Source organism: Eschrichtius robustus, chromosome 7 (genome assembly GCF_028021215.1).
Source record: "Eschrichtius robustus isolate mEscRob2 chromosome 7, mEscRob2.pri, whole genome shotgun sequence".
NCBI classification, from domain to species: Eukaryota; Metazoa; Chordata; class Mammalia; order Artiodactyla; family Eschrichtiidae; genus Eschrichtius; species Eschrichtius robustus.
The window spans coordinates 92,760,536-92,773,021 of record NC_090830.1 but is presented as its reverse complement, the minus strand read 5'-3'; positions in this window follow the sequence as shown (position 1 = coordinate 92,773,021).

Sequence of the window (12,486 nt, the reverse complement as noted above, 5' to 3'; positions counted from 1 at the left end):
CTATGTTGACATGTTTCATTCTTGCAATTACCTATTTTACAATGAAGAAACTGAAGTTCAAAGAAGTTGCCCAAGGTAAAAGGCAGAACCCAAAGTTCTGTATTCATCTGACGTCAAAGCCTCCACTCTTACCCCTATCCTGCAGTGCCTCGAGTATCTAATTTGATTCAGGTCCTGCTTCAGGCAGCTCAAGTTTTGCAACCAAGGTAAGGTATGTAAACCAGTAACTACAGTACGGCAGTAAGTGATAAATGCACCAGTGGTTACACCAATGTGCAATGGCCTGTCACGGGAGAAAGAGATTATTGCCGGTTGTAAACATCAGAGGCTTTATAGAGGAGTGTTTCACATACCTATTTCTGGGTAAAAAATCAACTTAGTGGCTTAAAATACCGTTTGATTGTCACTTACCATTTCACAGCTTGACTTGGCAGCTTTCCTGTTCAGGTAGTGATGACTGACGTGCCAGGAAAGCATGGCTGGGAGCTCATCTAGGGCCATCAGCTCCGTTCCTGGATTCCTCAGAACTGTTCCTCAGTTCTCCGTGTGGCCACTTGGGCTGCTTTATGACACACAGGCCAGATTCCAAGAAGAACTTTCCAAGAGGAGGGAGTTGAAGCTACCAAACCAAATGAGTGCCATAACCAGAATTGGACAGCATCACTTCTGTTATATTCTATTGGTCAAAGCAGTTGCAGGCCCAGTCATGTGACAGTGTGGAGGGGAACTTCACAAGGATCTGAATATCAGGAAGTGTGGTTTGCTGGTATCAGCAAAGTAATAGTCCAACTCAAGGAGAAAGAATGTAAACTGACATTTGAAAGACCGTTTCCTTTTCTCCTGTTCTTATTTTGTCTCCCACTATGGCTATTTCCATGATAAATATTTGTCATGTAGGTGTTAAAAATAAATAGTAATTTGTACTAATACAAGAAAAATGTGAAAATATAGATAAGCGTAAGGAAGACAGGCAGGGTTTTGATGGGAAGGCATGGGACAGTTTGAGTCTTCTCTCTTTATCAAGAAAGAGTAGACCAGACAGAGGGAGAGAAATGAGCAAAGGAGGGGCAGTGAGGTTGTTTTTCATGGAAAAACCAATGAGTTTGTCCCTTGAGAAGGAAGCAGTGAAGGAGATGATAGAGCAGGGAGACCCAGCCTTGAAATACAAATAAATAAATATAAATCCTTATTTTTTCCTTATGTCACAGGCTGATTTGGGTCAGGCAGTTCCTCTCTAAATGATGGCTCAAAATCCAGGGAGAGTCCATCTTATGATGTTGCCATTTTCAACTCATGACCTCCAGATTTGCCACAGAAAAGGAAAAGATAGGTCATTGGATTGTGCTGTAGGTTTTACAGCCAGGCTGAGAGTTAGTCAGTCTCACTCCTGCCACATCCCAGTGTCCAATAATTATTAATTTAATTTCTTTAATAATCTTAGGGCTATTCATATAATTATTTTATATTTGATGAGTTGAAGTGTTTTGTCCTTTTCAAGGAATTGGTACACTTCATAAGTTTTCAAATTATGAGTATAGTGTTATTAATAACATTCCCACATTATTCTTTTGATGTATGCAGTGTCCGAAATGGTTATTCCTTGATTCTTTCTTAATACTGGTAATTTGTGTCATCTCTTTTTCTCTTTGCCAATCTTACAGAAGTTTGTCAATTTTATTGATCTTTTCAAAGAAACAGCTCTTTGAGTCATTGATTTTCTCTACTGTTTTCTATTTCCATGATTTCTACACTTATCTTCATATTTTTCCCCTACTGCTTGCTTTTGGTCTTGCATTTCTAGGTCCTTGAGGTGGAAGCTTAGATTATTGACTCGAGACTTTTCTTCTTTTCTAATATATGTTTTAGTGCTATAAATTTCCATTGCAGTACTGCTTCAGCTGTGCCCCCCCCCCACACCAATTTTGATGTGTTGTAATCTCATTTTCAGTCAGTTCAATATAACTTTTGATTTCCCTTGATACTTCTTCTTTAATCCATGCATTGTCTCAAATTATTTTGTTTAGTTTCCAACTATTTGGATATTTTCTTGTTGTTTTTATTTTACTGATTTTTAATTTGCCTCCTTTGGGGTCAGAAAGCAATCTCTGTATAATTTCAGTCCTTTTCAGTTTGTTTTATTGCCCAGATTATGGTCTACCTTGGTAAATGTTCTGTGGGTCCTTGAAAAGAATGTGTATTCTGCTCTTGTTGGATGGAATGTTCCACATATGTCAAATATGTCCTGTTAGTTAAAGGTGTTGTTGAGTTTTTCCATATTCTTTCGGATTTTCTATCTACCTGCTCTATCAATTGTTGAGAAATGGATGTTGAAGACTCCAGTTCTAACTGTGGATTTGTGTATTTCTCCTTTCAATTCTATTTGATCCACATATTTTGCAGATTTGTTGTTCGTTGCATACATTTGAGGATTGTTATATCTTCTCAATGGATTGATCTTTTTATTATTATATAATGTCTCTTTTTTTCTGTAGTAGTTTTTTAACTCTGAAGTCTATCTGATTTCAGTATAATTACTCCTGTTTTTCTTGATAAACACTTGTATGGTATATTTTTTCCATATTTTTAGTTTCAATATGCCCATGCCTTTATATCTGAAGTGAGTTTTTTATAGACAGAATAGAGTTGGGTGGTATATTTTATTCCTCTTTGCCAATCTTTGCTTTTCAACTAGTGTGTTTAGATCAATAACATTTAATATGGTTATTGATATGTTAGGGCTTAAGTCTTCCATTTTGTTTATTTTCTTTTTTTAATGTTTTTTCTTTTTTCTACCTTCTTGTGGGTTATTTGAATTTTTTTTAGAATTCCATTTTATGTATAGTGGTTGTGAGCATATATCCTTGTATAGCTGTTTTAGTGGTTGCTCTGTGTATCATATTATGTATAAATACATCTCACAGTCTACACCAATTCAAGTGCAATGTAGAAACTTTATCTTTCTTTATGGCCTTTTAAACTTCCTCATTTATAGTTGTCTCTACATATATTTAGAATCACATCAATCATAATCTAGAAAAATCAAGAATAGAAAGAAAGACTACAGACATACCTCATTTTATTGTGCTTTACAGATATTGGGGGGTTTTGTTTTGTTTTGTTTTTACAAATTAAAGGTTTGTGACAACCCTGCATTGAGCAAATCTATTGATGCCATTTTTCCAACAGGCTTTGCTCACCTTGTGTCACATTTTGGTAACTCTCACAATATTTCAAACTTTTTCATTATTATTATATCTAGTATGGTGATCTGGGATCAGTAATCTTTGATGTTACGGCTATGACTCCCTGAAGGCTCAAATAAAGGTTAGCATGTTTTAACAATAAAGTGTTTTTTAATTAAGGTATGTACTTTTTTTTAGACATAATGCTACTGCACACTTAATAGACTACAGTATAGTATAAACATAATTTTATATGCACTGGGAAACCAAAAAAATATATGGGACTCCCTTTATTGTGATATTTGCCTTCTTATGGTGGTCTGGAACCAAACATACAATGTCCCTGAGGTATGTGTGTATTACATTTACCTATAGATTCTCTTATGTGTTAATTTTTCCTTTCTGATGTTCCGAGGTTTCTTGTTTCCTTTCTATTTTTAGAACTTTCTTTAGTCATTCTTTTAGGTTAGGTCTGCTGGTGATGAATTATTAAGTTTTTCTTTGTCTAAGAATATCTTGCTTTCTACTCATTCCTGAAGGAATGGGTATTTCACTGGGTACAGAATTCTAAATTGACAGTTCTTTTATTTCATCATTTGAAAAATGTGTTCCAGTTCCTTCTAACCTTTATGGTTTTTGATGAGATATGTGATATCATCTGAATTGTTTTTCCCTACAGGTGATGTATAATTTCACTCCTAACGCTTTCATGATATTTTCTTTGTCTTTATTTTTTAAAAGTTTAACCATGATGTGTTTTGGTGTATACTCTTTGGTTGTATCTTGTTTGGAATTTTTCTGATTCTTGAATCTATAGCTTATTGGGGTTTTTTTTTTCAAATTTGAAACGTTTTTAGCCATTATTATTTTGAGCACTTTTTTTTAGCTTTACCTTTTTTCTCCTGTCCTTCCAGGGCTCCAGTGATTTTAGACCTTTTGTTACAGCCCCTGAGGTCCCATTATATATTTTTTTCAGTCTGTGTTATTTTTGGTGTTCAGATCAGATAATTTCTATTATTCTGTCCACCAATTCTTTCCTTTGACTCTTCATTCTGGTCTTGAGCCCAATCCATTGAATTTGGTTTTTTGTTTTTAATTTTGTTATTATATTTTTCAGTCTGAAAATTTCTTTTTGGCTTTTCTTTATATCTTTCATTTCTTTACTGAGATTTTCTACTTTTCATTTGTTTCAAGCATGTTCATAATTTCTCATTGAAACATTTCTGTGATAACTAATTTAAAAACCTTTCTAAGGTAATTCTAACCTTTCTGTATCTCTGTTTTGGCATCTATTCAATTATCTTTTTACATTCAGTTTATGATCTTCCTGGTTTTTTGTATGATAAGTGATTTTTTAAATTGAAATCTTGTCAGTTTGCATATTATGTTTGGAGACTCTGTATCTTATTTAAACTGTTTTAACTGCCTTTTTCTGACAGTGCTCCACCAAAGGAAAGGGAGATTTACTGTATCATTGTGGCTAGATGGAGTTAGAAATATAGTTTCCCCACTTGGCCTCCATGGGCCTCCATCCAAATTGGGGGGAGTTTCTCATTACTAGTGGGAAGGGAGAGGAGTTCCTTCTCCCCACTGGGCCTCCACTGCTACCTCCCTGAGAGTGGTAGATATACATTGTTACTGCTCCCCTCATGGATCTACTAATACTACAGATGGTGTGGCCTCATTACCCCTTAGTGGTGGTGAAAGCCCAGACTTTCCTGTACCACCTCCTCTGTCATCACCCCACTGGGAAGGTTAAGGGCATCTCATTACTTCATGGTAGAAATGGAAGTTCAGGCTCTCCATATGCTCTCCATGACACCATGCAAGGGGAGAGAGGACTCTTTATCATCTGGTAGGTATAAAAGTCCAGGTTGTCTGCTGGGCCTTCTCTGACACCACATCAATAGGGGTGTTGGGGTGCCTTCTGCAGAAAGGTGAAGTCTAGGCTCCTCATTCAGCCTTTGCTGGTGTGGATGTGAGTGGGATCACTGTTTTCTTTGGGGTGTTTGACTGGAGTAGAGTCATCATTCTGTCTTGCTAGGCTGCTCCTTTTAGGGTCCTCTGGCTCAGGAGAGCTGGCTTTTGTTTGGGTGTGTTTTGTCTGTGACCATTGGTACTTCTAGGTAGCTGGCTTCTTCAGCTCCATGTTTGGAAAACCTAGAGAACTAACCACAATGTTGTTCTTGGTTCCCAAGTTTCCTAGGTGGTCTTCCTGCTCTCTGTAGCCCACCTAACATTTGTTTTATATGTATCGTCCAACGTTTTTAGTTGTACTTAGCAGGAAGAATATGGAAAAGTACTTTACTCCATCTTTCCAAAAATGGAAATCTCTTACACTCTTTTAATATGGTTAATAATTACATACATAAAGATTCCCTTTGTTCATAGATAAGTAGTAGCATGGTATACATACTTTCTTGCCCATCTTGCTTTGTTCACTTCAAACTCTATGTTGGAGAACACACAATAACAATATATAGAGCTATTCCTCATTTCTTTTTATTACTTCAGATTACTCCATTGTGGGATTGAACCAAAGTCCCTTATTGACAGCCATGTGTGTCTGTTCCGGTCTTTTCCTATGACAAATAGTTCCACAGTGAATACCATTGTACCATATTTTCATATTTTTACTATCCTGGGGTAAGTTACCAAAGCATTTGTAAGTTTGTTACCTCTTCATAGTATGACTTTTGATGGTTGTAACTGACATATTGGGAAGGTCTTGGACTTTAGCCTGAATAAAAACACTACTTGCACAGGCAATTTATTTTCGTGTACCCTACACCAAGTTAAATTAACCCTCTAGACTTCAGTTTTCTCAAATTTATTATAATAATAGCTACCATTGTGTGTGTGTCTATTAAGTTCTGACAAATGCTTTAATTTCTTCATTTATTTCACAACAGTACAGTAAGGTTATGATTGAAACTCATTTTATAGTCAGCAATTGGAAAGATTTAGAGAGGTTAAGAAAGTAAAGGACGGGACTTCCCTGGTGACACAGTGGTTAAGAATCCGCCTGCCAGTGCAGGGGACACGGGTTCGATCCCTGGTCTGGGAAGATCCCACATGCTGTGGAGCAACTAAGCCCGTGTGCCGCAACTACTGAGCCTGCGCTCTAGAGCCCATGAGCCACAACTACTGAGTCTGCATGCCACAACTACTGAAGCCCATGTGCCTAGAGCCTGTGCTCCACAACAAGAGAAGCCACCGCAATGAGAAGCCCACGCACAGCAATGAAGAGTAGACCCCGCTCGCCGCCACAACTAGAGAAAGCCCGCGCAGAGCAACGAAGACCCAACGCAGCCAAAAGTAAATAAAATAAATTTTAAAAAGGCTTGATGCTGAACTCTGTCTCATTATAATAAAAAAAAATCCATCCAAATAATAAATTAATTAATTAATTTTTTTAAAAAAGAAAAAAAGTAAAGGACGAAGTCTGAGTGTAAGCTCAAGTTTGCCTGATGGAGAAACTCAGGATTTTCCTCTCATTTTTGCCTTCTGTGTAAAAAAAGGAAATAGTACTGCCTATCTCTCAGGGCGTTGCAAGGATCAAATGAGATATTAGCTATGAAAACAGTTTTAAAACCATGACTTGTGAAGTACACGTTCATCATTATAATTACTTTACTTTCCTTGGAAACACTTTGTGGACACCAGTGTCTATTCTCATAATGGCATTTAGTAATCTTCTCTTACAGCAATCTCTCATGCAAGTGGCTAAAATCACTTATTTCATGGCGACTCCATGAATCATTTTCTTTTTAGTGTTGGTCCCCTCGACATTTTCTTTTCCCCTGAGGACGTCATCCTGTTCACTTCAAAGCCCCTGTGTTCTGAAGGAAGTTACTTATGACATACTATCTCCCCAGAGTCCTTCTCATGGCAGTGTGACATCCATGTGCCTGAGACCTTTCCCATGTCAACTCACAAGAGCCAAAGCAATTTGGGTGAAGTTCAAGGGTGCTCAAGGGAAAGGAAGGGAAGATGGGTGTGGGTGACAATGCTGTCTTCCCTGCTGATGTGAATTAGGAGTGGGAGGGGGCTCCTGAAGGATTTTCTGGTCTTTGTTCATTCTTTAGCAATGGCGCATCAAGTGCCTATCTCTACCCACCCACAGTTAACCAGACAACAGAGAGGAAATGGTTATTGTCACTGGAGAGAAAGTAAAGCTGGTCCAAGCACGACTCAAATTAATATTAATTCTACATTAACTATTCATAACTTAATGGTTGTGTTCCCGATGCCATTTTCAAGTGTGAGAAAAATAACAAGAGCAAAAATTTAAGCACACAAAACATGACAAGTTGCAGATGAAAAATGGGCAAAAGTTTAGTCTCAATTAAAACAGTCTGTTATTCTTTTCTGCTGTTCAACTAAGCCCTTTATTTTTCAAATGTTAAAATGAAACCTACGTAACATGAGTTTGGCACTGGGCAGCCTGCCTTCCTCACTCTAAAACAGCCCTGCAGATGGTCTGAGAGTAAGGGTTTTGTGAGTTCTCCCCTCCTCATTCACTCCTTTTCTGCCAAATGGCTTAAACGTTTTGTTGTTGTTGAAGAGGATGCAAAATAAGTAAATTGATGATTTTACTTTTTCCAATGGCAGCCCCTTTGTTCCCCTCTTCCATTGCGTGGACCTTGCCCATTGTAGAGGTGACCCACTCAGTCTGGGCTGGGTCCAGTGTTCTTACCAAGATAATACGTGGTTTCTTTTGCTAGTTGTTTAACATTTCCACCTTTTCCCTGTTCCTGCCTTGTTCCCATGACATTCCAACGAGACAGAAAACACACAAAGTGATGCCTCCTGGGTAGTCCCAGAAGTTTCAGAAAAATTCAGTAGTTCCAGAAAAATTTGCATTTTTCTATAAATGATCTTTTATCATTTTTAAACATCAGCCCCTTGCCCAGCCAATTAAGAACTGATTTTATTTACCAAATATTGTTTACTCCCTTATATATGAAGCTGGGTGCCCTGACTGAGCTGCTTATGGTCTTTGCTTTGTTTACCTTTCTGTTGTTATTGTTATTGTATATTTTGTTTTCTTTTAGTGGGTATAGAACTGATGGGATTTGGAAGACAATGCCATTTTAAATCTGGAAGTATTTTTCAGTTTTTTCCAGACACTGGGTTTAGTTTTTGTGGACACTCTTGGTTCGAGGACTGAGACTGTAGGAAGGGCACAGTGGCCTGAAGTTAACTTCAGGCTGAAGGAACCAATATAAATAAGGAATGGGCCTAGGGAGGCATGTGTGAATTTTGACAGTGCCTTTGCAGGCAGCACTTGTACAAATCTAAGACTTGGGGACGCATATGGTCCATGGTACAGGGAGACAGGCCGATGGTGGCTAGACAGAGAATGCTGTGCAGGTCCATGAAGGGTGGTAGGTACTGAGAAGGGGCACATACAGAGTCAGAGTCACTCTTTGCAAAGGAGATCCCTTCTACTACACAAATCTTGGGCACAATTTTGTCCAAAGCTAGAAAAACATCTGTCAAATTGCTGCAGAGAATGTTAGGAATGGAAGTAGAGGGAGCGCAGGGCCAGCCAGGAGGCTGAGGAATTGCACAACTTCACAGAGGCTGGAAGGGAGGTCTGCTGGGTAGAGATGAGCACCCTCAGCCCTGGGTCCACTCCAGGGATACCCAAGGGGGGAACTTCAGGGGAACTGAGGTCCTACAGGAACGGGGGCTGCCTCACAGCTCTCAATGCAAATGTGACCCAATTTGCACACTGGGGTGGTGAAGCCTGGAGTGTTCTCATTACCTGTTTTATCCAATTCTTAGAAACCCTCATGAGGTGGATATTAACAACTCTATTTTAGAGATGGGTAAATGGACAACCAGAGAATCTGATCAGTTTTCCTGAAGTCATAGACCCAGCAGGTTGTGGAGCTCAGGTTCAAATCTATTTTAATGAGCAGTGTGAGGTTTTCCTCTCTCCTTCAGCCCTTCTTAGGGAGAAAAGCAGGGGGAAAGAGACATGGAAATAGCAAATAATGCCCCGAGGTAGGTTGGAAGAAGCTTTCCATATGGTCAAGTGAAAGGTCCCTTCACTTTATAGAGTATTTATTCTAAAAGAGCTGGAAGACCAAACCTTCCCTCTTCCAGTTTCACCAAGGAAAAAATTGGGAGAAATAAGATTATACGATCCTAGTGGGAGGCAGGTAAGCACAAATATTCTGGGGTTTGTTATGGAGGAAATAGGGGTGGAGAGTAAAGAGAAAATATATCTCATGCCCACCACAAAGAGATCTGATGGGGAAAAGACAGTTTAACATCATCTAGGGGTTCTGTGTATTTAAGACTGTCCAATGGCCTTCCAGGCACGACACTGAGATATGTTGGGAGCTGCCATCTGGGATGCCGAACTGCAGCCCCTCAGGGTGTGGGCTTAGCGCTCCTGGGCTGATGAGGTGCACCTGGAGCCCAATGGCGCTGAGGAACTTTCCATCACTGAATGACACCAGCAAGAACAATCACTCTCAGACTTTCAGTGGGAGGAATTGTGAGCTTTAAACTATGTCCGCACAGTGCAAAGAGAGGGTTGACAGTGAACAGAGACTGGCTTGTTTTCTTTCCTGCAGATGATCCTTTCTGAGTTTGTCTTTACCTACAACTCGGTCAGAAGGAGCACTCGGTGGCATTCATCTGTGAGAGGAGAGGGGAATCTCAGAGGGGTTTCTCTCTTACTAAGAGAAGGGACCCCAGGAAATCAACAATGAGAAGGAAAGAGAGACGTGATTCCCTGCTGCCTATTCTGGTGAGCTCTACAGAATGAGAGGCAAATCATTAGGAAAAGGAAGAACACATTTAGCTTTGTTTTCTGAACCTCACATGAATTTATGGTCCTTCCTCCATAGACGTTTCTTTCAATAACGTCCTTCCCATAGGGATGTAAGCTCCTCTGATCCCCTCCCTCTGCTTTTGCCTAGAATGGAAAAGGAAACATGAGCACCCTCCCTCCAGTAAAGGAGGGAGGGAATACTCAGCCCCTGTGTTTACGTATAAATACCAGGAGATTTGGCAGGGGCTGGGCTTACACAGATGTCCCCTTCAGCAGCCCTGCCAAAGCCATGTGCCTTTCCTGGGAAGGCTGGGGTGTGTCCGTTGTGCCTGCTATTTTGACAGTTGTTGGGGACTGGCTGTACCTCCCTGTACGTTTTTTTCCCTCCCACAGTAAATTTTTTCCCCTTTCTTCCCAAGTCAGTGTGAATTTGAACAAATTTTAGACCTTGAAATCAGACTTGGAACAGCCGTGACGTGCCTATTTAGAAAGGGGGATATTATGGGAAAATGCCGTTCTAAACACGGTTTCTAGCCCACACTGAAATTCTTTCCAGATGCCTACGTAGCTTGAAGGAGGCTTGTAGGAGCTCATTTGATATGCATCTGTGGTCTGTAACTCCAGCTTGCTCTCAGCGTGGACTGCCCCAAGGGCATCGCTGGTGTGTGTGTGTGTGTGTGTGTGTGTGTGTGTGTGTGTGTGTGCCCGTGCTGGCGTGGAAAGGCTCAGACTGGAATCTGACTTGGGTTCTAGCCTGCTTCACACAACCTCTGCTCAGTCTCCTCACTCGTGAAATAAGTCAGTTGGTTGGGCTCATGGTCTCTGGACCAGTTGTGGGGTCTGGTCTTCAGGCTTCCTGTTCAGTGTTGTAAACAGGGTTCGGGCTGGACTCTTCAGCTAAGCATGCTTTATCCAGGAAGTCCCCAAAGGGCAGATCTGGTCCTGTTAAAATGCATCCCTCCATCCCTGTGTACATCACAGGGTGTGGGCTTAGCGCTCCTGGGCTGATGAGGTACACCCAGATGGAGGCTCTGATGGGTGTCACTCTGGAGAGTTTCTCTTGAGTGTTTTGTGCTCTGCTCACAGGTCTCTTTTCCTGGTGGAGTCTTTCTTTGTCCCACCGCTTCCTGTACTAATTGCACCAGCGTACTCTAGGGCAAACCCTATTGCCTGGTTAGCCCTAAATGTCTGGCCCCTGTGCTCCATGCAGGCCTGGGCTCCCTCAGAGCAGAGCATTCAGACTGGCCACGATGTGCCTTGTTAGGCTTCTCTGGGTGTTGATGGGTGTGCTGAGTTTATGAAAGGCTGGCTGTAGCATGCTCAGAACCAAGAGTCTAGTCAAGCCTCCTTAGAGAGTTGATGACAACCAGAACTATGACATTTCCTGGACTACCTCTGGGCACATGTGAGACTGCGTCTGGCAAACTTCCCAACAGCCTCAATCAAGTGGGCCATGGACTCTGGGGAAAGCTGTATCACATCTGAGCCATAACTCAAGATTCTACCCCAGTCCAGCAACACTTCCTCTTCAAAGCTCATGCCCAGGACAAGGGCATACCAATTCAGAAGGAACATGATTCATTATTCCTCTATAAGCATTTGTTCCTGTTGGAATTCAGCTTCCTTATCAAAGAGAAAACAGAGGTAGTTACATTGACCATATCCAAATCTTTAAGTACAATTTATTATGGGTCCAGCACCCAGTCCCTTCTTGGTCCTAGAAAATTACATAGAAATAACCAAGTGATATACCCCAGGCTCCCCTCTTAAGATTTTCTATTTATTTCAAATGTCTAAAGCAGCCAAGTGGCTGATAGCAGTGGCTATCAGGAGGGACTCACTCACCCTGAGTCATGCTAGCCACACCACTCTGCGCTGCTCATCTGGAGATCCCTCAGATCACCTGGGGGCCAATTCTGCCCAGAGCTGGGGGCAGGCAGTGGCCAGAGGAGACTGACCCTGGCTGAGAAGGGAAAATCCAGGGACAGGGAGCCACGCACAGTGATTTGGGTCAAGAGTATCAGATGCTCATAGACATATATACACTACCAAATGTAAAATAGATAGCTAGTGGGAAGCAGCTGCATAGCACAGGGAGATCAGCTCGGTGCTTTGTGACCACCTAGAGGGGTGGGATAGGGAGGATGGGAGGAAGATGCAAGAGGGAGGAGATATGGGGATATATGTATACGTATAGCTGATTCACTTTGTTATACAGCAGCAACTAACACACCGTTGTAAAGCAATTATACTCCAATAAAGAAGTTAAAAAAAAAAAAGTATCAGATGCTCAGAAGCCCACAAGGAATGGAAGCCTAACAGTGTGTGATGCAGTGAATAAAACAACCCAAATTTTAGTACCTGCACACAAAGTTCATTTCCCATTCACATGAAATCCAAAATGTGTGTTCATGCTGGGCAGTTGGCTCCTACTTCCAGGTGACCATTCAAGGACCCAGGCTCCTTTGGTTTGTGACCCCTTCTCCTGACCCTGCTCCCCAGCCCCATTCA